The sequence below is a fragment of the Salvelinus namaycush genome, chromosome 15 (genome assembly GCF_016432855.1).
Source record: "Salvelinus namaycush isolate Seneca chromosome 15, SaNama_1.0, whole genome shotgun sequence".
NCBI classification, from domain to species: Eukaryota; Metazoa; Chordata; class Actinopteri; order Salmoniformes; family Salmonidae; genus Salvelinus; species Salvelinus namaycush.
In genome coordinates this window covers 24482247-24499333 of record NC_052321.1, presented here as the reverse complement: position 1 = coordinate 24499333, position 17087 = coordinate 24482247, and positions in this window count along the sequence as shown.

Below are 17087 nucleotides of genomic sequence, written 5' to 3'. Positions count from 1 at the left end.
TGGCTGTTCAGCAAGGAAGTATCAACAGCAATCATTTTTTCTGATGAATCTATTGTTCCAAAATACCAGCTTTTCAGTGTACACTTTACCCTTAATTACACTTTAAAACAGAAACACAAAGTTTTGTTTTCCATGCAAAAATGTTGAATACTTTTGAAGAATATCCCCAAAATCTTAACATCATAGCATTTCAGGTTGCTAACATACACTGAATGTACAACCCCCCCCCCCCCTTGCACTCAGAACAGCCTCAATTAGTTGCAGCATGGACTCTATAGGGTGTCAAAAGCGTTCCACAAGAATGCTGGCACATGTTGACTGCAATGATTCCCACAGTTGTGTCAAGTTGGCACTGACACTGATTGAAGTGGATTTAACAAGAGAAATCAATAAAGGATCATAGCTTTCATCTGGTCAGTCTATGTCATGGAAAAACCAGTTGTTCTTAATGTTTTGTACACTGAACATTGTGATGACATGGGTAGAATTATCAGATCGAGTTTCGCTTTTGCACAATGTTTTTCACCTTTACTGAATGTTCAGACTCATCCTCTGAGCCAGAGGACAGATGGTCACCTGCAGAACCTTTGTGACAGATGGAGTGTCTCTCCTGTCCTGTACATGTCAAAGGGTCTTGATGTCACCCAATGGTGACAGGAGTCAAAACTCATCATGGTGAGGGGGCCAGGGACCCAAATGATGCGCGAGTCAGGGCACAGGTCACGGTGCTGCAGTGTTCTCTCTCTCTCTCACAGCCGTTGCTCTTTTATTTTCTGCAAATCTTAGCTTTTAGGCAATAACGACCTCTAGACACCCAAACCGGGGGTACTAGCTAGTGTATTTTGATACATGGTGCTGTCTGTGTAGTGTAACTGTGTGAAGAGGGACGATAATGCAGTAAAATCTGTGTATTCACTGGCCAGTTCATCAGTATTGAGGAGTGATACCATAAGATTGAAACGCCTCCAGCCCTTCCAAATAGGGTATTAATTCCGGCATGTTTCCTTCTTGCTCTGACTGACAATGGGACAAAGCTGCACAGAGCCTGAAGTCTGTCCATTAGCTCTGCTGGGTGATTCATAACAAGTCCCTGGTAGCACAGTGACTTCATCCTGATCTCAGAGTTACAGTACAGTACACTCATCGTTAGGCTACACTTCGGTCTGGAGACTCCGTCATCACCACTTCCATGATGAGGCTCCCTTAGATTAGTCTCCTTAAAAATAGAGTTGTTCTGTTTCCTATTTAGAAGTAAGCCCTTCAATAGAATCAGCCGTAATACAACCAGGCACCCACCATTACCTTCTGTAGCGGGAATGGGTATTTGGGCTTTGCGTAGAAAGTGCAGGGGCAACATCACCAGGCAACTTAAGCAGTGCTACATATATCACTGCGAGCAGCTTACAGACACCAATATGTTACTTAACAGTAAAGCATGATGATTATGTTTTGGAATAGCTGTCTGGAACATGTTGAACATTCCTGGCCACCACTATTCTCGTATTACAGGGAAAAGTCCCTGAAATACACTACCGGTCAAAAGTTTTAGATCACCTACTCAATCAAGGGTTTTTCTTTATTTTTACTATTTTCTACATTGTAGAATAATAGTGAAGACATCAAAACTATGAAATAACACATGGAATCATGTAGTAACCAATTTTTTTTTAAACAACTCAAAATATATTTTATATTTGAGATTCTTCAAATAGCCACCCTTTGCCTTGATGACAGCTTTGCACACTCTTGGCATTCTCTCAACCAGCTTCATGAGTTAGTCACTTGGAATGCATTTCAATTACAGGTGTGCCTTGTTAAAAGTTAATTTGTGGAATTTCTTTCCTTCTTAATGCGTTTGAGCTAATCAGTTGTGTTGTGACAAGGTAGGGGGTATACAGAGGGTAGCCCTATTTGGTGAAAGACCAAGTCCATATTATGGCAAGAACAGCTCAAATAAGCAAAGGGAAACGACAGTCCATCCTTACTTTAAGACATGAAGGTCAGTCAATACGGAAAATGTCAAGAACTTTTAAAGTTTCTTCAAGTGCAGTCACAAAAACCATCAAGCGCTATGATGAAACTGGCTCTCATGAAGACCGCCACAGGAATGGAGGACCCAGAGTTACCTCTGCTGCAGAGGATACGGCATTAGAGTTAGCAGCCTCAGAAATTGCAGCCCAAATAAATGCTTCGCAGAGTTAAAGTAACAGACACATCAACATTTCCTGTTCAGAGGAGACTGTGTGAATCAGACCTTTATGGTCGAATTGCTGCAAAGAAAACACTACTAAAGGACACCAATAAGAAGGAGAGACTTGCTTTGACCAAGAAACACGAGCACTGGACATTAGACCAGTGGAAATTTGTCCCCAAATTGGAGATTTTTTGTTACAACCGCCATGTCTGTGTGAGATGCGGTGTGGGTGAATGGATGATCTCCGCATGTGTGTTTCCCACTGTGTGTGTTTCTCAATATAAAATATTGTTAACACTTTTTTGGTTACTACATGATTCCATATGTGTTATTTCATCGTTTTGATGTCTTCACTAATATTCTACAATTTAGAAAATAGTACAAATAAAGGAAAACCCTTCAATGAGTAGGTATTCTAAAACTTTTGACCGGTAGTGTATACACTTCCTCTGGTACTGTACTTTTTCAAACTACAACAAAACATATAGCAGAATGTTGCAGCACTGCGCAACAAAAGCATTCCCAGTGTGATAACCAATAGAAGGCAGTGTTTTAGCTTGCAATCGCCAAAGTATGCATTGCATAGCCATAACGTTTCTGAGAATGCATAAAGGATGCACATTTGTGTAATATGTGTGGCAGCACAGAAGTCAGATTTCAATCTGAGTGATGTAACATGGATAACCGTCAGCTGTGCCATAGATCAGAACATCCAGAGAGGGCCTCGTGTTCAGATTACAGACAGATTACAAGGTCAGCATTGCTGTTGTGTGTTTTTCCTCTTCAGGAGACCAGGAATCTCCTGAATGTCCACATTCTTAATGTCTGTCAACCGTGCTTTATTGATGGCTTATGTCAAATGCCATTCTGACAGAGCTCATTAGGCTGAGGGGCTCTGCTAGGTAGAGGGAAGGCAGGGGAAGACAGAGCTGTCGCGATGCCCCATCATTGTCTGTGCAAACCCTGCTGTACTAGTACCAGGGGGTTGATGTGGTGATGAGTTTGACAGGGCTTTGCTGACAGGTCTGTGTGTGTGTGTGTGTGTGTGTGTGTGTGTGTGTGTGTGTGTGTGTGTGTGTGTGTGTGTGTGTGTGTGTGTGTGTGTGTGTGTGTGTGTGTGTGTGTGTGTGTGTGTGTGTGTGTGTGTCCGCGTGACTACTTGAGTCACCCTGTGTCGCAGAGCAGGTCTCCTGCTTGATGCCATGACTCGAATCACAACTGACAGGCTGTGAGTCGTCTCCCTTTCGCCCCTTACACGTATTCAAATATTTATCTCTGCAGAGCCTCCTCAGTGCAGTGCCTCACATCAGCAGTCCTGCACTGGGAGGACAAGGCACTGGGAGGACAAGGCACTGCAGAGGTATCCAACTGAGTGAGTGAAATGACTTCACATTGATCCTCTCTCAATCAGTCTCAACCATACCAAAAAACATCATACAGCATGAACATGGCTTTCCTTACACTCTCATAACTAGGAAACACTGGGTGCATAAGCAAAGTACACGCAATCCCTTCAGCATCACATTACAACATGTTTACACAATGATGCGGTAAATAAAAAGAACCCCTCATTATACTAACAGATTCAGCAAACACACTGATTATTGTATTGCTGTTGGCGGCTGAGGTCCAATGCCACTGTAAATAGTCTAATGCACATCTGCTATGGCTAATGGCGAGGGCTATGAGACCAGACTGTTATGTGACATCTTAAGGTAGTTTTCTAATATGCTGATTAAAAATGGATGTTTGGAGGGCAAGCAGAGGGGTACACTGTCAGAGAAGATTAAATCATCATATTTAATACACATTCTCAGGATTAGGGTCAATGTAAATGAGCAAACTGTGGGACGCCAAAGTCAGCAGTTGCCCAGATAACTGTACAAAAGGGGGCATAAAGATAACGTCAAAATGCATGATAAAAATCCTTGCACATGGCTGCATATGTTCAAAGTGTAAATGAATCACATTTACCTTCCTTGGCTGAAGTCTTTTTAATCTAAATTGTAGTCATTTCAAAACAAATCCTTGATTAAATGAACCTGAACAATTATTTTATTAATTTCACTGAATTAAAATATAATTCATCCCAACTAGGTAACCTTGATCCAACATAGAAGCATAATGCCACCATTCAATTTAATAGAAATTCAGCTAACATTATACAGTGCTTTTAGAAAATATTCACACCCCTTGACTTTTTCCCCACTTTTTGTGTTACAGCCTGAATTTAAAATGGATTACATTGGCCTGCACACAATACCCCATAATGTCAAAGTTGAATTTCGTTTTTCTATATTTTTTACAAATTCATTTAAAATGAAAAGCTGAAATGTGTTGAGTCAATCAGTATTCAACCCCTTAGTTATGGTAAGTCTAAAAAAAGTTCAGGAGTAAAAATGTGCTTAACAAGTCACATAATAAGTTGCATGGACAACATGATTTTTGAATGACTACCTTATCTCTGTACCCCACACATACAATTAACTGTCGATAAGAGAATTTCAAACACAGATTCAACCACAAAGACCAGGGAGGTTTTCCAATGCCTCAGGAATTAAAAATAAATATACTTGAATATACCTTTGAGCATGGTGAAGTTATTCATTACACTTTGGATGGTGTATCAATACACCCAGTCACTACAAAGATACAAGAGTCCTTCCTAACTCAGTTGCCGGAGAGGAAGGAAACCTCTCAGGAATTTCACCATGAGGTCAATGGTGACTTTAAAACAATTAGAGTTTTATGGCTGTGATAGAAGAATACTGAGGATGGATCAACAACATTTTACTTACTCCACAATACTAACCTAATTCACAGAGTGAAAAGAAGGAAGCCTGTACCGAATAAAAATATTCCACAACACGCATCCTGTTTGGAACAAGGCATTAAAGTAATACTGAAAAAATGTGCCAACATATTACTGAGTACCACTCTCCATATTTTCAAGCATAGTGGTGGCTGCATCTTGTTATGGGTAATCGTTAAGAACTGAGGAGTTTTTCAGGATAAAAAAATAAATGGAATAGAGCTAAGCACAGGCAAACAATGGGAGATGAATTCACCTTTCAGCAGGACACTAACCTAAAACAAAAGGCGAAAACTACACTGGAGTTGCTTACCAAGAAGACAGTGAATGTTCCTGAGTGGAAGAGTTACAGTTTTGATTTAAATCTACATGAAAATCTATGGTAAGACCTGAAAATAGTTGTCTAGCAATGATCTACAACCAATTTGACAGAGCTTGAAGAATTTTGAAATAAATAAATGGGTAAATGTTGCACAATCCAGGTGTAAAAAGTGCTTAGAGACTTACCCAGAAAGACTCACAGCTGTAATCACTGCCAAAGGTGCTTCTACAAAGTATTGACCCAGGGATGTAAATATTTATGTAAATTAGATATTTCTGTATTTAATTTTCAATACATTTGCTTAAATTGATAAAAACACGTTTTCACTTTGTCTTTATGGGGTATTGTGTGTAAAAATAAAACAATTTAATCAATTTTGAATTCCAGCTGTAACACTACAAAATATGGAATAAGTCAAGGGGTACATTACTGTAGCCCACAACAGAGACAGACACACACACAGATAAGTAAAATCCTTGGCAGTGATAATGCCCTCATAGCTTAGAGAGGCTCTCCTTGGTACATCTTAGTCCTTTAGCGGTATGCAGGGTGGCCAAAGGGGATGTTAATCCAATCAGCTAACAGACAAGCCCATATGCTTTCAGCCAGGCTTTGAATTGAGCCAATCAATAATTCCTGCTCTCCTCTCTAACAGTTCCTTACAATGGCAAAATTCTGAGAAACCACTGATTGAATATGCAACTACACCACACACACTTCAAACCTGCTACAGTAGTACTGTTACAACAAAAAAAAGAATGTAATTTGAATTTCTCCAAGGTACAAATCCATACCTTTTCACAACAATAAACATAAAGTGTTCCGTGTACACTGTCCTGTGAACTTATACCTGGGTTTTGGTATTTGGGCTGAAGTATTCTCTCTCCCTCCACATCTATCTCCTGATTCCAATGTAGTCTGCACTGGTCCTTTAATGACTCTGTTGTGATCCTAAAATGCCTCAAATAACTCAGTATGTGTTCTCTCAGAAAACATTATGTTGCACACACATACACACCTATCGGCTTTCGACCCCCTTTTACATGTAAGCCTTTGCTTTCATACCCGAAATGATGATCCATTGGAACTGAAAAATAAACACTCAAGTGCAATATCACATTCTCTACTTTATGCAATTAGCTCGATGTGGAGTCACTTTTTAAGGAGAACAAAATACTTTTTTTCTTCTGATCAACAACCCCTCATGTGGAAATAAATGTATTCTATGAAGTATTCAATGGAGGATATCGGTATAAAATGACAGCCATTGAGCGAGTGAAAGAAAGACGAGACAGAGAGAGAGAGTGGAAAATACTAAATTTATTAAGAGTTGTGGGGACAGTTGATATGGGATAAGGAGGGAGTTATGTTCTTTTTGATAAAACCTTTACTGTTTTACACAGAACAAATGTTTCAAACCCCCCACATATACAGTACATACCTGTATTGCTGTGCCCATTGACTTACTAGAGACTAATTGGTTTAACAATGAGACAGGGTTAACACTGATGAGGTCAGTAAAGATCCATGACAGATGCCTGAGTTATATTCACTCTAAGCCCATACGTGTCCCATCTCATTATATCAAGATGAATGGGTCTTGTTATGATATCAAAGGATATTCACACTGTGTCTGTCTCACTGCACAATGCAAAGAGAGAGGTCAGACCATGTATATATATACACTATGTAGACTGTCTATATGTCACAATGTTAAAGGCTCAGTGCAATCAAAAATAGGATTTTCCCGTTTTATATACACTGAGTGTACAAAACATTAGGAACACGTGCTCTTTCAATGACAGACTGGCCAGGTGAAAGCTACATATGATCCCTTATTGATGTTACTTGTTAAATCCACTTCAATCAGTCTAGATGAAGGGGAGGACAGGTAAAAAATGTATTTATAAGCCTTGAGACATGGATTGTCCATGTGTGCCATTCAGAGGGTGAATGGGCAAGACAAAAGATTTAAGTGCCTTTGAGCGGGTATGGTAGTACGTGCCAGGCACACCGGTTTATGTCGAGAACTGCAAGCTGCTGGGTTTTTCACACTCAACAGTTTCCCGTGTGTATCAAGAATGGTCCACCACCCAAGCGATATCCAGTCAACTTGACACAATTGTGGGAACCATTAGAGTGAACATGGGCCAGCATCCCTGTGGAATGCTTTTGACACCTTGTAGAGTCCATGCCCCGATGCAGTGAGGCTGTTCTGGAGGCCAAAAGAAAGAGAGTTCCAAACCACTCTGCATATAAGAGCTAGTTTTCAGTTTTCCCCTCCCCACTCAGACCACTCCCAGACAGTCCTAGGAAAATGATTGCTTGAGAAATGCTATTTTTGTTTATTTTTCACCATTTTAATTGAAAACAATTATAGTAAGGTACTTAATTGTTACCCAGAAATGATTTGATATCGAGATAAAAATGGCTGCATTGGACCTTTAAATCAGAAGGCTTACTGTCAGATGAGTTGCCTGCCGTTTATTCCAGAGAAATTGCGTGTCAGATGAGATAATTGTATTTTTTTTAATGTTGTTGTGTCTTTTGTGGATAACTGAGAACCAGAGAGTTTCTCTCATCGCCATTTTCAAACCTCGAATGCTTTTAGAAACACTGCCTGTCATGGCCTTGCGCTTAATACACAGCTTTCGAGTGAGCAGGGGGATTTTTCTTAGGGCACAGGTGTGCCCTGATAATCTCAGCAGCCTCCGGCAGCACAAAGGAAGGGAAGGTGCTTTCGATGTGGAGAGGAAGAGGACAGTCAGGGTGGAGAAGCATATCCACAATATGTTTTCCGGTCTATTCGGTTGTGACCTTCAAGCTGAGCTTCAAATAAATGCAACACTAAGAGATAAATCAAAACATTGTGATGGCCCTGAATTTCTGCACCATGCCTAGGATGAATACGTGATGTTGATAGACGGTATTTTTTTTAAAGATACAAATTCTTAATGTTTTGTTATATTTTCAGACAGAGACCTGGGAAAATTCTGTACCAGCACCAAAATTCTACCATGACAAACATTCACATAATTCTGCCAAACTAACAAATGCACATAATAAACAGCATAACCTTCCACAGGGGCCAAGGCTCCTTGGCACATCAGGGTGATGCTAAACTATTAAGATGCTCCCTGTCTCAGTGTGTGGTGTCAGCATTTTAAAGTAATTTCGACCCATCCTTAATATTCATGCAGTCAGGGGCAAGAAGACCCCCCCCCCCAACCACCACCACACACACACACACACACACACACACACACACACACACACACACACACACACACACACACACACACACACACACACACACACACACACACACACTTCCTTGTGTGAAAGATAAAAAGATCAAGCTGCAGACCCTACTACAGTCTTCAAAGGTTTCAATAAACAGTCTGTTGTACACATGCTGTTTCAATCTGCAGAAGCTTACATCAATGATGGCTACAGTGTATGAGTTGTCTCAGGAGTCTCCCTCCCTCCCTCGCCCTAGAGGCCCCTGAGCAGGCTATCAGTGCAGTGGAGGTGCCATGCTTGACATGCTGTAATGGGGGGCGACAAGGTGAGTGGCCAGACTGCTGAGTCAGAGAGTGCTGGAGCCAGGCACACAGAGGATGGAAGATCAAGAGTGTCTACACAGGAAATGTTAACTATTAGGAAGAATAAAGAGACAGCTTCTTTGTGTATATAAGTTTGTTAATATGGCTGACCAAAACTGAGAAAGACAACCATTTGTGCATATCTTTAGGTCTACTGTTTGTAGGAATAGGTAGTGAAGGAATACTTTATAAGACATATGTCACTGCCATGTAGATTCATTCCTTGGTAACAAAAATATGTGTACAATAAAGAGCAGAGAGAGGACTGATACTCCCTGGCAGCAACCCTGCTACGAAGGAGGGTGGGTGGGTGGGGGGGGTGGGGGGGGGGAATTCAGCATGTTCTTGTGTGTGACTTACCAGCCTCTGGAAAATACCAGATTTCTGCTGATGCTGCAAACGTGTCTCTATGAAGCTAATACTTAATGTCAGATTCCAAACTCACCTTTGCATTAAAAAAAGAAGCTATTCGCTTCTACATCCTCATCTCTGAAGCACTTCTCACAACACTTAGGTTTTTTTCTCTCAATGTGTCTACATAGTTAAAAAGATGATGATTGGGTTCCTAAGTAGTGCTCGGTATATACAGTACAACTCCTGCATGTTTTAGCCACTCTCTCTTTACCTTCATTATCAACACTTCATCAATGAGGAAGACAGACAAGTAAATTGGTGGGAGGAGGGTAGGAAGAAAACAAAACAAAAAGGAAAACAGAAAGAAGTGCCAAGCAGTGAGAACTGGCATGCTGCAGTTGTCTGTCAGTCACCTAGCAACAAGTCCTCCCTATCTCCTGCTGTGCTCTCTAATTCAACAAATCTGCTCAGAATGTATGGCTGCTCTCCTGACAAAACGCATTCTGTGCTGGGGGCTAAGGACGTGGGCCTCCGCTGAACACGCCACTCAGCTGCCCATTGACCACTGGGGCCTTTCTCTGCACACACTAAGGAGCTGGGGACAAAGGCCCTGAAAGCAGGGCCAGCTCCACAGAGAAAACATTTGCTTGTAATTGTGTTTGACTGCGTAATGAAAATGATGTTCTTTTTAAATTTGGGCTTGTTAAGGCCACACTATTTTCCTCTTGTCACCTGATTATTGTAAAGAAGCCCCCCTCCCCCACCCTGTGGGGGCACTGGGGGAAAATATTGAAAAAAGCCCAAAGGCCCACCCTCTCTTTACTATAACCCTTCTTGTGTTTAAAGTGTTCAGCGACAACAACATCAATCTGAAGACCTGGTTCAATACAGGATGGAAGACAGGATGCTGGAATTTGGGTTTTCAGAGTGGAAAAGGGTGTGCACACACTCACACATAGCTCTGTTATGCGGTTCTAAAACCTGCAGTGAGTTGGGAGGTATTGAGGAGGTAGCATTCCTTGTGCTACTTCAGATAAACAGGCCATTAGGGGAAGCATCGGGCTAGCACCAGAACACTGCCTCAATGGACACATTCACAACCACTGGTGATTTGCACACTTCATCCTCTAATTTAATGGTTTCATTAACTGGACTTTTCCACATTCCACATCCACTTGGTTTTCTTCCTTTTATCCTCCACCTTAACGGATGGAAAAGGTGGTGAATAAACACACAGGTGAATGTACAAGGGAGGAAAAGTTAAAAAACAAAGAGAAAACCCTCACATTTCAAGACCCCTCGATTTGATTGTTCTTTGAAAGGGTTGTATTATGCTTGAGAGAATTTTGTAAAAAAACAACAACATTCCACTCTCTCCAAGGGGTCAGCAGCTTTTTCGCCAATGTACAGCCACAGAGTCTTGTCATGACTGATGACATGTTAAATTACACTTGTAGCCATCAAAGAGCAAAGGTGTTGTTGTATTCCTCAAGGTTTCTCCTCACACCTCATATGGATTGCTATTGAATTACTTAATTGCTTTGGGATGTGGTCCTATCTCCTGCCTTCACTGCACATCAATGAGTGAGCATAAGGCGTTTCAAAGAGACGGGGAAAAGGAGACAGTATTTCTGACCCCGGTACATCGATATTCCGTTTTTTATGCCCTTCTCTGAGCCACTGGCTTATTTTAACCCTTTATGTTGCTTTCATACACATGTAACTGTTTTCTTTGATAGTGTCCACATGTTTTCTTACGTAAACTAATGTCAGAGACTGGCACTCAGCAAACATATTCAGTCTTCCCAGTTAGCAAGCAAAAATCTAGATGATTCTCCACACACACACACACACACACACACACACACACACACACACACACACACACACACACACACACACACACACACACACACACACACACACACACACACACACACACACACACACACACACACACACTGAATAGGACACTTCTTTCAGTACATCTCTTAAAGGACATGTATTTACTAATAAGTGTCTCTCTCATCGACACAACCGCAGTGGGATTTCAGACAAATACAATCCCTAAGAACTATAGTCAATTTCCCTAATCTCTGTAACACTATCGTTAATTTAGGGTTCAACTGGTGTATAAAGTAAGAATTAATAGTCTGTGAGGTCAGTTGTGAGTGGTCTCAGGGGCTTGGTAACACTTGAGTTGCTTGAGGGCTTGCGGTGACAACTCTCAAGGAATTAACGAGTTCCACCACATTGACCAGAGCCTGTTTTATTTGTTTTTAAAAGTGGCAACAAGCAGGAGTGTGGGTCTGTGGGTGTTTTTGGAACTCTTTCACCATCAAGACCCCAACTCTGACACCAATTAAAGAGATTATGTCTTAAGCTAAGAGGAAAGCTATAACCGTCTCTGTTACTACGGTGATTGCTTTTGACAAGGTCATGGGGCCATGCAACAGTGCATGACCTTAACAGAAATTTACTTTGCTACACAAATGCCAATTTAACTATTCCTCTCAGCATTTAGCAATCTCCAATACCCAATTATGGTTGGCATATAACTGAAAAACACTGACAAAAGGACACACCTGCAAATATGATAGACAAAGGGACACAACTGAAAAGGGTGGTCTGTTTTCAACTATTACCAACTGAAATTAATATGATATTAGCCATATTATGTGATGGAAAAAACATTTGAAAGATGATGGTGAAAATGTTTGAATGCTGATTGTGAACATCCCCATTGTTATGAAAAGGGTCAGAATAGGCTACATGTCTCCCTATGCATGCTTGTTCTAAATAAAACAAACATGTGCAGTAGCATGTTAGTTTCAGTGCTGTGTAAAAAGCCTGTTTTAATTTGAATTTATATCAATTTTATAATTGGTTTTACTGATTGAATGACTCCAAACACGCATTCACACAAGGATAATAATGATTTGTCTTATGCCAGACAGACAGGCCAACCGGTTTTGATTGGATAGTTTAGTGCAAGATGTGTGCTCTTTACTGTACAGGTTTGAATTAACCACAACATGTCTTCCCACATGTTGTGCAATTAGGCCTACCAAAAGTTTAGTGGAATATAGACTGCATGTTATGGACATAGGCCTACGTGCCATTTTGGTTGGGATTACTTATTGTAGGCTACATGCATGTGTTTATTATGTTATTGTGAACGTTTTCAGTGTCTACTGTAGCCTAGTTCAACATGACTAGGGCTGGAGGATAAAGATCCAAGGTCATCTCGTCTCAACAATGGCGCGCGCATGAAAACCAGAGCGGCTCATCTCTTTCAGTTCAAGTTCAAGCTAGTAATAGGCTAATGCATGAAGTTAGGCTACTTGGCCATGTTTTACTTTACAATAATACACGAATAACACATAGAATACTTCAAAGTTTGCCACCTAATTTAGAACCAGCCAGCCATAGAATCAAACCATATATTTAATTGGTCCTATGACTTACATCAGTAGGCTAAGTACATTAATTCAATAGCCGGATACATTTTGGACCAACATTTATTAGTAGTGTAGGACAAAATTATTTACATTAATTTCAGCCTATAACCAACACAATAGCCACCAATTTCAAAGTGAGCATATAGGCAAAATGCTACATGAATTTCTACTGGCCCACGGCATTTTGAAAAGAAAGATGAAACAACAGCCTATTCCGGGATCACACAGCTTAAAATATAATAAGTTAACGTCAACGTATCAGCCAAACTGTTAAGATTTATGATGTCTTACCTTTATGTCGAGTGTATGATTAATCTTAAAATTTTATAAGAAAGAGTAAAAATTAGAGCTGGTTTCCTCCATCATGAGAATTCTCTTTTTGTCTGTTTTCACGTTAATTGGTAGCAGTTGAACTGCGAGCCGTAAATCAAGCACTAAGGAGTGTATTAATGAGTTGGACCACCCAGGACAGCATTTTCTCCCTAGTTTCTTGACGGACAATGTAAAGATACTCGAGTCTGCCATGCTCTGAAAACCATGAATGAACATTCACAAGAGCAATGTTCTCCTATACAGTCACATTTCCAGTACAGGCCTATCGCGGGGTGTAGGCCTAGTTAACTGAGAAGGAAAAAAAGTATTTCACAAGGCTCAACTATTTTGGAAACAAAAGACAGAACTTTCAATTTCATTAATTTGGTTATTTTATATACCACACGTTTGTCCACATCATGAAATGTGTGCAATCGTAGTGAAAACCAATGCAAGGAATGGGCCTAATGGCTGTGCAATAAACTGTTAAGTATGCCTACATTTTAAATGTTTTATTGGGGGTAAATTTGTATGCCATTAACCAGGTTTCCATCCAACCTTTTTATGTGATAAAGTACATGTCGAATAAAAAAAGAAGAATGACAGGGCTTTTCGGTAAACTTTTTCGGTAAACTTTCCAAATGTTGACCAAAAAATGCCTAGACAGGGTGGGATCTTTTTGTGTAGGTAAAATGTATTATGCAAGAAATGGCGGTGGAAACTCATTTATGAGCAAATATTGATAGGCTATAATAATCGTCATATCATCATGTGACGATATGTTGTGCGGTCCTCTCTCTGACTCCGGAAAGCACGTAGTTTATTAGGCTACAGATGAAATACATTCTGATAAACTTCACATGGTGCTGAAGTGCATGGTGATGGGCATTTCCAATAAATATCGAGGGTCTTATTCAGGTGACATGATGATTGATGCTTGGCTGCCGTTTGACAAATAAAATCTATCTCTCTCTTTGTATGTGTACTACATCATCACGCATAGAATTTTATCAACACCAAATCAGTTTGATGGAAACACCCCTCTGTGGGAAAATGAGCATAATGTTTTTATTTTATAATATTCCCATGAAAATCTGTCTTCAATTGGATGGAACCCTAGCTATTGTTTTAATTATTGTTAACTCGGCTCCAGTCCGCTGTGCATAATTAGGCTAATTTCATGAGGGAACACATTGTTTAAGCTTATACAAATCTTAATACAATTCTATAATCAGTTTCATTTTGTCCGTCTGCAATCAACTTTTCTCTTTTGTTTTGTTAAAAGTACTGTTTTGAAAATTCGGTTTAAAATATCCTGGGTTTGTATAGCTTGTAGACTTAGCCCCCCCCCCCTGAACAGTTATACGCTAAACAAAGCTTTAAAAGTTGTCCTTTGATTTCATAGAAGTTCAAATAAAAGTAGGCTATACATCACGTTGTAATTAGACTAATGTTGTAATATTAAACATCTCAATATCTCCAAATATCTCATTCACACAACATTGACACAGCCTACTGTAATTAATTCACCTACACATATTCCCTAATTATGGCCTATGATTTACAAAACGTAAAATTTAATTTGATTTATGAAATCTTAGAATAATCCATTTAAAAATAGTTGATCAGTCATTCACCAAGAATCACATTCAACAAGTCCCTGTTCTCAGTATTTTATATTGTAATGTGGACTTCATTGCTTTATAACTTAATTTTAAAAAGTTCATTCAAAACCTGCCAAAAATTCCTAGCGAAATATAAAGAATGAAACCTATTTTGCACACCAACGGGGAGCATATAGGATTTCACCACTGTCAAAATTGAAAATGGCTAAACTAACGTTTCCATCCACAGTTTGTATGAGTAAAGTCATACCATTCATATATATATACACATACATATATGTACATGTGTGCATGTGTGTATTCACACACACATATACATATATATACATATACACACACACATATATATATACATACATACACACATATATATATATATATATATACACACACACACACACACACACACCCATATATATATATACATATACACATATACATACATACATATATACACATACATACACATAATATATATATATATATATACATATAAAATATATATACATACACATAAAATATATATCTACATACACACACACACACATATATATAAATAACGACAGCTGTGATGGAAACAGGTAGTTTCGGTAAAATTGTATAAATGCCGACAGAGTTTGTTTTCTCGACATGGTGGGATCTTTTGTGTTGGTAAAAATTATTATGCGAGAAATTGTGGTGGAAACGCATTAATGGGCAAATATTTATATAATAACCATCATATAAGTAAACTTGGAATCACGCGATTATGTGTGTGGTCTTCCCATTATGACTCGGGAAATCATGCAGTTTATTAGGCTACAGGTGAAATGAATGATGATGAACTTCACAGGAGGGTGAAGTGCATGGTGATGAGCTGGATGCGCATTTCCAATAAAAATCGAGGGTCTCATTCTGGAGACATGATGATCGTTGCTGGACTGCCTTTTGACAAATAAAAATATTCTCGCTCTTATCCATAATAATCTCATCATGTAGACTCAGCAACCCACACAGCCTACCCGCACTTTAGGCCTATCTGCAAGCGGTTGGCTAGAGCGCTTGTGCCAAGACCAGAGTAGGCACATTTGCATTTTAACGCAACAGATTTAGTGACAAAACTATGGTAGAGTTAAAAATGTGATGGAAAGATATTGAACTTTAGAATTTTATTCGGTACATGAAAACTTAAGCGAAAAAGTACATTGTGTGCACTACGTCATCACACACCGACTTTTATCCGCAACAAGTAATTTTGGTGTAAACACACCACTGGTGGGAAAAAGCACGTTTACATTATGCAGATTTTAAAATATTCTCATGAAAATCTATCGGCAATTGGAAGGAAACCTAGCTAGTGTCTTCTATTATAATGCTTCATAAAGATAGAACAGTGAACTATAAAACACCAAGGCTATAATCTTTATAAAAATGTATTTTTCCTCCAGGATACAAAATATTACATTTAGCAAAATACACACTTCAATATGAAGGGAAAGTATTATTTATTGAAATGTTAACCTTGATGAGCTGGCTTTGAACTTTCAACCAAGTTTGACATTCCTCATTCACAGTGAACAGAATTTAAACATGACATTTTACTCAACCACAAAGACTGATGATTCATTTTTCAGTATCTTTTGTTAATGGGTAATATGTATGTCCTTGACAATGTGTTCAGGCCTCCTCACTGCTCTAACTCACCCATGTCACCCTTCTCTACAATCATTTTCACTTGTTTAGGTTAGAATTCAACATATAGGATTTCTGCCTCCTCCCATCTTTCTCTCTCACACACTGTCTCTTAACTCTGCCAGGCTGCCCAAGCATTCCTAAAGTGGAGAGTGGAGGAGTCCCCATCGGGAAGCTGAATGTCCATTTTAAAAGACCCTTTGTTCTCTTGTCACTGTGGCTTTTTAACCCACATCCTCATGTAGAAAAAAATATATTTCCTCCCACACCTGGCTCTGAAATGGGTTCTCTCTGTAAAGACTGTAGGCCTGTGTGTGAGTCATAATGACGGGACCTCAGTCAGACAGGCAGTTTAACCAATTACCTTACAAAACTGTACGGGGTGGTTGTATGTATTTAAAAAGGGGCTCATGCATTTATCTTGCTTGAAGCGGTTCTATACTGAGAACACTACAGGGGATGTAGCAAAATAACTGCCTCATACTCAACAACTGCCTGTTATGATGAATGCAAACGGAAGTAACCTTCCAACCTCCAATTCTCATAATCACACTTAGGCTAATGGTAGTTGTCACCTAATCACGGTTTGTGTCTATGATATGTAATTAAACTAGGAAACGCAGAACACTACACTGTGACAGGGAAATGGCCACAGACCTGGTAATTATATAGCACAAATAGGAGAACAGTGAAAAAGTGTTGGGTTGATATTCCTACTGGATTCCTATCCA